This window comes from Chrysemys picta, chromosome 1 (assembly GCF_011386835.1).
Source record: "Chrysemys picta bellii isolate R12L10 chromosome 1, ASM1138683v2, whole genome shotgun sequence".
Classification (NCBI taxonomy): domain Eukaryota; kingdom Metazoa; phylum Chordata; order Testudines; family Emydidae; genus Chrysemys; species Chrysemys picta.
This window is the reverse complement of record NC_088791.1, coordinates 92,989,695-92,999,107: the sequence shown is the minus strand read 5'-3', so window position 1 is coordinate 92,999,107 and position 9,413 is coordinate 92,989,695. Positions and strand designations below refer to the sequence as shown.

Below are 9,413 nucleotides of genomic sequence, written 5' to 3'. Positions count from 1 at the left end.
TCTATACTTGTCAGTGTCTGTACCCTCGGTGTGACATAGCCATCCCAGGGCTCACACTCGCACTGCCCAGATGTGTGGTGGCACTGCTTGTTCTGGGTCTGCTGTATAGCCAGCCAGCCAGTTTCCCTCTCCTTTGTGTTGGGGTTGCTGGGAGGAGGTTGGCATAATGCCCACATTTGTTCTGGTTTTGCAATGACCAAACTAGGGTGACAATTCCATCACACACATTCTCCTCTCCTCTTATGATATGTTTCAAGTGGATTAAGTAGGCAGCCCTAGGGACTCGGTTGCATCTACAAATTGATCGTCAGTTGAAGGCAAAGGGAAACCAGCTTTGTTGTCTCATTTGTCTGCTGTTAAACTATTGTCCATAGTGGTGCCAAAGTGTTGGTAGGAGCGGTTTCCTTGAAAGTGGCTGTGGGAGGACTATGATTATGATTTAATCACACTTAACACCTCCTTTGGCCAGATGATTAGGAGTAGTGAAGAGAGAGAGCCTGGGCCTGATTACTTTTCATCATAGCTAGCAGTCCGTGACAATACCTGTGATACAACCCAGCCATAACATGTCTGTGCTGTATCAAAATCTCTGGCTGTAGTGCACAATAATCATACGTGAAAGATGTGGAGTGGGACCAACCAAGGTGATCCTTACTTCCAGGCCCAGGGGCTATTGGCTTTAAGGATGAGCAATGCTGCTCAGAATCGCTGGTTATAGATAGGAGCTGTTGTTGAAATGCAGCCAAGGGAACATACAAGGATACAAAAATCATTTGTCCACCAAGAATGTGTTCCTTTATGGTGAGGAAAGAGAGGGTAGGGACTCTCCTAGAGCTCATAGATGCAAAAGAATTTCAGGGGTTTGCTAGTTTTTTCTGAATCTGTATGTTTTCCTGTTTGTAACGTGTGTGTTTTTTATAGACTAAACTCCTTGATTTCAGAAAAGCTGTCTGACCCTCCACCAATTCCTGAAACATGATTCTGCAGCCCTCTCCTTTCTCTGCCACTTCATTCCTAGTCTTATCTTTCAGCACAGGGAAAGCCTCCCCTCTTTCTCTAATATATGCAGTCCCACAGAAGGTGTGATCAGGAGAGCTCAGATTTTTTTTGTTTTTATTTGGGAATCTGATTGTGTCCTGGCAGTCTCATGTGAGAGGTGGAGGCCCGGCTATTTTAAGAAACAACCTGTTCTCCTGGAGGTCTTTGTGATTTAAAGGACTTTCTAGACTTCTCAACATAAGATCTAGTGTTTAATTGGATACTACTATATTATGTATTCCGGGAAACTGGAAATCTCAGGCCATGACCCCATCACTCCTGCAATTACTTTGCCGCTGGGCTGAGATGCAGAATCTCTCTCAAACAGTTGTGATTTTGTGGTGTTATATATTTTTCCTGCTCCTACTATATTAAAATTTAATTGGCCATCTGTTTAGAAGAAGTTTAATTTGAACATCAGTAACTTTCAAACTGTTTATTCAAATGGATGCCTAAGAGCACATGTAGATTTGGAGTTTTCAAATGTATTTCCTCCAGAGATGAGGGGGAGAGTGTTAGTGGAAAGGTTTCAGAGTAGCAGCCGTGTTAGTCTGTATCCGCAAAAAGAACAGGAGTACTTGTGGCACCTTAGAGACTAACAAATTTATTAGAGCATAAACTTTCGTGGACTACAGCCCACTTCTTCGGATGCATACAGAGTGGAATAAATATTGAGGAGATATATATACACACATACAGAGAGCATAAACAGGTGGGAGTTGTCTTACCAACTCTGAGAGGCCAATTAAGTAAGAGAAAAAAAGCTTTTGAAGTGATAATCAAGCTAGCCCATATCAATTCCAGCTCAGCAGTCTCTCGTTGGAGTCTGTTTTTGAAGTTTTTCTGTTGTAATATAGCCACCCGCAGGTCTGTCATTGAATGACCAGACAGGTTAAAGTGTTCTCCCACTGGTTTTTGAGTATTATGATTCCTGATGTCAGATTTGTGTCCATTAATTCTTTGGCCAAACCGGACAGTCTCTCCGCAAATGTACATGGCAGAGGGGCATTGCTGGCACATGATGGCATATATCGCATTGGTAGATGTGCAGGTGAACGAGCCCCTGATGGTATGGCTGATGTGATTAGGTCCTATGATGATGTCACTTGAATAGATATGTTGCCAACTCTGTCCACATATCTATTCAAGTGACATCATCATAGGACCTAATCACATCAGCCATACCATCAGGGGCTCGTTCACCTGCACATCTACCAATGCGATATATGCCATCATGTGCCAGCAATGCCCCTCTGCCATGTACATTGGCCAAACCGGACAGTCTCTCCGCAAAAGAATTAATGGACACAAATCTGACATCAGGAATCATAATACTCAAAAACCAGTGGGAGAACACTTTAACCTGTCTGGTCATTCAATTACAGACCTGCGGGTGGCTATATTAATTACAACAGAAAAACTTCAAAAACAGACTCCAACGAGAGACTGCTGGAATTGATATGTAAACTAGACACAATCAACTCAGGATTGAATAAGGACTGGGAATGGCTGAGCCATTACAAACATTGAATCTATCTCCCCTTGTAAGTATCCTCACACTTCTTATCAAACTGTCTGTACTGGGCTAGCTTGATTATCACTTCAAAAGCTTTATTTCTCTTACTTAATTGGCCTCTCAGAGTTGGTAAGACAATTCCCACCTGTTTATGCTCTCTGTATGTGTGTGTGTATATATATCTCCTCAATATTTATTCCACTCTGTATGCATCCGAAGAAGTGGGCTGTAGTCCACGAAAGCTTATGCTCTAATAAATTTGTTAGTCTCTAAGGTGCCACAAGTACTCCTGTTCTTTTTGTTAGTGGAAAGAATCCCTCAAAGAGAAAGGGAAGAGAGAGCGCACAGATTTGTCCTTATCTGGAAACTAGATTTGATGCCAGTTGGGGAAACCCAGCTGTGGGATGTTTGAATGGGTCTCAGATTAAATCCTATTGTATTTTTTCTGGAAAACAAATACCACACAAGGAAAAAAGCCACCCTCCTTGGAAGCTTTGTGTGATACACACAAATCTTTTCTTGGGTCTCATCTGGGGCTTCTACTTGAATCTGTTACAGAGTTTAGAAGAACCTGGTTCAAGATTTTTCTCCATTACCCAACTAAATTAACAGAGTCCTCTGCATTATGTGGCTCTGCTATACCTGTCAGGGAATTATACCCCTTGGCCATTATAGCAGTAGTCCAATCCAGTGCTGCAGAAGCAGCTCTTCCAACAGCTCATAAAATGAATTATATTTTGGAGGGATTTATCCTGTTACATCTCGATAATCTATATTCAGCAGATATCCCAAACTAAGCAGGGATGGGTCTGATCACTATATGTAACAAGAATAATCACAGAAATGAAAGGTAGAAAAGACTTATTAGCTCAACTAATCTGTTACAATTACAAATACTGGATTATTCATTCTTCCCTGACTATTGGTTTGTCCAATCTAACTTTAAATGTCCTGAGCAATGAGTCTTCTAATACTTTGTTTGAGAGACTATTCAGCCTATATTTTTATTTTCTTAATTTCATCCTATTGCTATTAGGATTAAACTAAACAAAATAACTGATATTACTGTAATAATGTGTGTAAATGCACATTACTACAATAAGGAAAATCTGTTGGAGCTTTGCTCTTTCAAACAAAAAATTGAAATGATAGAAATGCAAAACTTAACACACCCTTAATTCTGCCTTTCTATCCTTGCCAATTTACCTTTCAAAATTAAGCCACTTTATGACTATGCATCATGGGCTTGGCAGGGGAGAGAGGGGCATGAGGCTTATAGAGTGAATACCAGATTGTCCAATACAGTACTAGAAATGTACCACCTATCCATTGTGTAGTTGACTTTGACATAACTACAGGCTGTCCTCCAATTCACCTCTGCTTGCCTGAACCCACCATCTCCCCTCTTACCCTTTATATACACATGCAAGACTAGTCGACACACGGCCAGCTTTCCAGTATAGTTCTTTTATGTCAGATATTGGAAACTGTTATCTTTTAGTGTTTTTCAATAGTCAGACTCCTTGGAGCTGCATACCTTGAAAATACTGTATACTGTTGTTTCACCTAGGTAGACCATGTTTAAATGATGATGGACCTAAACATAAGATGGCCACAGTTACAGTCATCTGAAGTCTCTGTGTGAATGGACAAAATATACCCAGTTCCATAGTCCAAGCAATAGGGGGTGAAAGTCAATATATTTGAGGTTTAAGATAACTCCCTGTGATACTTAACAAAATCATATATTTTCGGATGAAGCATAAAGCCAGGGGCCTGACATCTTGTAGAGAGACAATGCTGTTCATGTGGGACTGGGTACCAGGAAATCGTATGTTTTAATCCTGGTTCTGCCACTTTCTGTGTGACCCAGTCCAGGTCTTGTCCACTATGTTCCTCAGTTTACCCACCTGTAAAAACTGGCTTAATATGTACCTTACAGGTGGTATGAGACTTAATTAGTATTTCTGCAGTGCTTGGAAGATTAAAGTGCTAAGTTGTGTTATGGGGGCCATTAAAGGCGTCATGATACTTTTCACAATAGCTAAGGGTAGGAATGGAGGGGACGTATTAGCCTCAATTTCCAATGTGGGTAAATTACATGCTGCAGACCTAGTGAAGGCAGGGGGCTGGACTTGATGACCTTTCAAGGTCCCTTCCAGTTCTAGGAGATGGGATATCTCCATTAATTTATTTTACTTTTATTTATTTACAACTGGGGCTAGTGTTCAGTTTCACATTGTTTGGTACTGTTGTGTAGAGGAGGTGAAGGCTGCATATTAGTAGTGGGGTAATTAGTAGTGTGTGTCAAACACAGATTAAAAGAAGAACAGGAGGACTTGTGGCACCTTAGAGACTAACAAATTTATTAGAGCATAAGCTTTCGTGGACTACAGCCCACTTCTTCGGATGCATATAGAAGGTGCTGTATAAATGTAAAATGTTTGTTCTTAGTGCATACTGTTCACTATTCTTTCTCCATATGATCTTCATACCTGACTCCATTCACTGGCTGGCTGGAGTGTGACTACAGTAGAGAGCGATTTACCGCCCATCACCATGCTCTGGAGCCCTGACCCAAAGGGGGCTCCCCCTGCCCGCCTCAGGGAGCTCAGCAGTAGAGCGCGCTGCAGGGACAGGCTCTGCAGTCTCGCGCGTGCCGGCGACGGGGGAAGCGCTGGGGCCGTGACGAGCGGCCTGCGCGAGGCAGGCTTAGGGCGCCATGGTGCGCGCCGGGGGGAGAGCTCCGCCGCGCCGCCATCAAAGACTACATTCCCCACAATGCCCCATGGCGCCGCCCGGATGCCGCGCATGCGCAGCGGCGAGGAGACTCGGTGCTGCTGTCGGCGATTGAAGCGGTCGGTCTCTGGCGGCTGCCGCAGGGAGAGGGCTGAGGCGACTGGGGGGCGCCCTCCTCCCGGCCGGGGGGAGCGGCACGCGGAGCAGGTGAGCCGGAGGGGGGGGAGGCAGATGGACAGACAGACCGATGGAGACAGACGTGCCTGAGGCGAGGTCCGAGGGGCGGGCGGACGGACGGACGGACAGGAGAGGAGAGCGGGACGAACGCGCGGAGCGGGGCGGGGGGCAGCCGGCGAGGGACCGGCCGCGGAGCAGGGCGGGCTGGACCCCGAGAACAGCCCAGCCAGGGGCGGGGGCAGCCGGGGAAGGGCAGCGCCCTGGGCTCTGTGGCGGGGACGGCGCCTGAGGGACTGAGAGCAGCGCGGCTGGCCGGGCAGCACGGGCCCGGCGGGGATGCCTGGCTGAGAGCGCACAGAAAGCGGTTCTCTCTGGCGTGGGCCGGGGGAAGAGTGGCCAGATGGGCCACGCAGCCTCGATAAGGAGCCCTCTGGGAATGGGGCACGTAGTCTCTCCCTCTAGCCACGCTGCTGCTCCGCAGCTTGTCCCCTAATGCCTGTAACCCTGAGGGCTGGGCAGTGGGCAGGAATACCCTCTTATCTGGGAGCCCTCCACAGAGGTGGCTTATTCACAGAGACCTGTGTGTCTGTTGGCTCAGATGGGCACCCTTCATATACAGGGGTGTTTTCCTTTTCCTACACACCCACATTCCACTTTGGTATGCTTCCTCCAGATTTCAGCTGTGGTTTGCAGTTAAGAGAATTGGACCCGGAAGGTACGAATCCTACCAAATGGGTCGGTTTGAATACACCCACCTTGCCAGGAGCGGAAATGTTAACAAAATGTTCCCCTCCTATGTTTCTGGATGACCAAAACCATACTTATAATTTCTAGCAGCAAGGGGAGGGCTGGACCCTGGTCTGCTGGTAGGGTAGGCTTCTGTCCCGCCTCTGTATTCATATCCCTTCCCGCGCCACTGAGGTGACTTCAGGGTGGTCCCTTCTCTACAGCCCCTAGGAAGGTTCCATTTCACCTGATCTGGTGACTCAGGGGCTACACTGCAACTTTCTGACTCATTTTATACAATGATTCATGACTGGATTTAATTAGGTTTGATGGGGCATCTTCTCCTGCCTGCTCTCTGTCCATCTTTTCTTTTGGTCCTTTCTTGCTCCCTCTCTGTGCCCTTGTCCCTCTTCTATTTGGTTTTATTCAGACTTGCCTAGAGGCTGCTCATGAATTACAGGTATACTATTGTTTTCCCTTGGTTGTCGCTAATCCCCATTGGTCAATTTCTTGGCCTTTTTGCCACTAATCAGAGCTTGCCTGCCTTATATTTCCCCTTGTTCTCAGTTTCTGTTCAGATATGCTGAGAGGAGAAACTGACTCCTGTTCTGTCTGGTGTAAAGCTGGGGGGTGAGGAAAGAGGAAGACCAGCAACATGGCAATAGCCTCCAGGTTTTGGGCATGAATGGGTGTAATGCAAACCCTCTGAAGTGGCATGTCTGCTCATTCTAAATGGAAACACAGCAGCTGATGTTGGTAATGCAGCAATCTGGCTATTTAGAGAGTAGGGTTTGCCAACAATACCCCTAGGAAAGGTGAAAATAGACTTGACTTCTGAGACTTACAAACAAAGGAGATACCATGAGTATAACTGGTCTGGTTCATCACTTCCTACGACAGCATTATTGGGTCAGTCAGTCCCAAGTCTTCCCCTTGGCAGTGCCTAGTTCCTGATGCTTGAAAAATGAGTGGAGAAAACAATGAGAATGTAGCAGGCCAAACGTACAAAGTTGTAGTAAGGAAAAAGATCCTTTCTCATTCCCACAGGCATGAAATATGATCACTCTTACATCATACCATGATAGCTGTTAATAGTCCTAATATAGTCCAGCTTCTTTGAGAACATGCATATAAAGTTCTGGGCCTAAGTAGTTTAACATGTGGCATGTGTTATAAAGGAGCATTTCTAGCAGATCCTGGACAGTGGTCTGGGTGGGAGTAACCTTATATGTTATGTTTTTAGATTTTAGAAAAGCAGAGTTCTGAAAGGAGTCATCTGACTGTGGCCCTGAATACATCTCTTAAATTGCAGCTCCACTCAGCAGAGTGATGTTCAGCAGATCTGCTGCCTGGGTTTATTCAGAGTCACATCTGCTGAATCTAGTGCTGCCTTTTGCTCTTGTTAGCCCCACAGAGCCAACAAAGCTACGAGAGAGTGAACTGGATGGAATCTGTTCTTCCTTGTGCATTGTCAACAGACTTACAGGTCCAGTCAGTTAAATCTGTGCAAATCCATCAGAGGCCTTGGAAGGTACAAGTGTCACTAAGGCCGTAATTTGACTTGCAGGGCTTTTTATTACTGGTGATGTTGCGTGAGCAAAATAAAACACAGCTTGACCCTGGTGTCTCAGGGTGAGTTTGCAGGGCTGGCAGAAGAAAAAATCTTGTAGTCTGCAAATCCCTGGCCTGAGGTTTCCTTTCACAGAGCTGTCATTGTGATGAATGGGTGGGCTTTTCAATCTCCAGGTTTAGGGTGTGATAAATGATTTAGGCAGATGCTAGAGCCTCTCATGATTCTACCTGGCCAGCATGTCTCTCCTGCACAGAGTCATTTGTCTGCTTTGGAGCCCGGTAGATATAATATCACTCCTTTTTTTGTATTTTAAAATGAATGTTAAAGTGCAGTTCTGCTCTGAAAAATGACTATGTTGGCATCCTGGACTTCCATGTTCATTGTATCTCAATGGCTCCATAATCAGATGTGCACAGTGTATAATTTTTTTTTCTGTGCCAGCCCTACCATGTCAAACTGTGATCTGAAAGTCAAGCTAGGTTCTTCCTGGCTTATTCATTATCACCAGGCAACAAGATTCTGTCCTCTTCTGCGTTATATTCAAAGTGAATCAGAAGTTTGAATGTGGCCTTGCAATTAGAAATGTAATTAATCATTCTGTTGCCTTTGCATGAGCCAGGATGGGCTGAGTGATGAGCCTGCAGGGCTCATAAAACCTTTATTTTTCTTGCTATTATAATGAGACAACTGCTGCACATAGGGAGCAGATTTGTTGCATAAGAAGATGGCATTTTAAATTAATTACATTTTTGACCATAATTACACTTTCAAAGAGATGCATAAAAGTCTCTGGCAAACTTCTATAGTAGACTCATGCTGGGAAGAGACAGGGAGTTCCAGTTTGCCTTTCTTTGGTTGTTAATTCTAGATCTTGATTCATTCTACCAGCTATAGAGCTCTGGATTTGTGTGATAGGAGGCAAAGGAGAGGTCTTGTCTTCTCTTTACTTTCCTCCTGCGGCAAACATACAATCAGTCTCCTTAATTCACAATGATTTCAGTGATTGGGGACCATTTAAGTACTGAGTGTTTTCCCTACATTCTAGATCCTGGCAAGCCACCATCCTGCTGTGCCCACTCACCCACATAGCTCTGCCATGAAACCCCAATTTTGACCTGGCACACCTCCTGCTATTCCAGTCCAAGGATCCCTTTGGAGCAGTGACTTTTGTGAGGTCTGATGTGATGCATAGGGGGAACGAGGATGAAGCCTTTTAAACTCCTTTAACTGTTGCTCTAAATCACTTGGTCACTAGAGATAAAGTCAGAGGGTTAATCCACTGTCATTGCATCATTCCTGTCCTTATACTTATATTTACAGCAACCCAAAACACTACTAGGCTAGTAGGTTATAAACCTTGCAGAGATATTTCCTGGAATGAATCAGGTCTACAAATATAATAGAAACTGTTTAATCTGGATGTGATAAGGGACGAGATCCATGGAATTGTGCATAGGTGTAAAAACTTAACTGGGTGTCATGCTGCGAGGGTAGGGCAGCACCTTTCATTGTCTGTTACAGGCCCTCCCTGGACCTTGTGTTTCCTTTCTTCCAGTTGCTTGTTCCGCCTTCTTCAATTGCTAGCTTAATTATGGTTGGGAGGAAAACTCCGGTTCCACAGGCACTCACAGCAAATATTGACTT

The 9,413-nt window shown here is 45.0% G+C and overlaps 1 protein-coding gene across 4 annotated transcripts in view; it reads left to right on the top strand.

Annotated features, from left to right (window-relative positions):
* The first annotated feature begins 5,360 nt into the window (after positions 1-5,360).
* SGSM3 (small G protein signaling modulator 3) overlaps positions 5,361-9,413 on the top strand; it is a 47,475-nt gene continuing 43,422 nt past the window's right edge. Inside the window, exon 1 of one of the 4 annotated variants that reach the window (XM_005302551.4) lies at positions 5,361-5,500. The gene's annotated coding sequence lies outside the window, so the exon portion shown is untranslated. Of the gene's footprint in view, positions 5,567-5,710; positions 6,186-9,413 lie in introns of those variants that run through there. The other 3 variants (XM_024100029.3, XM_065563349.1, XM_065563353.1) reach the window with 3 other exon arrangements.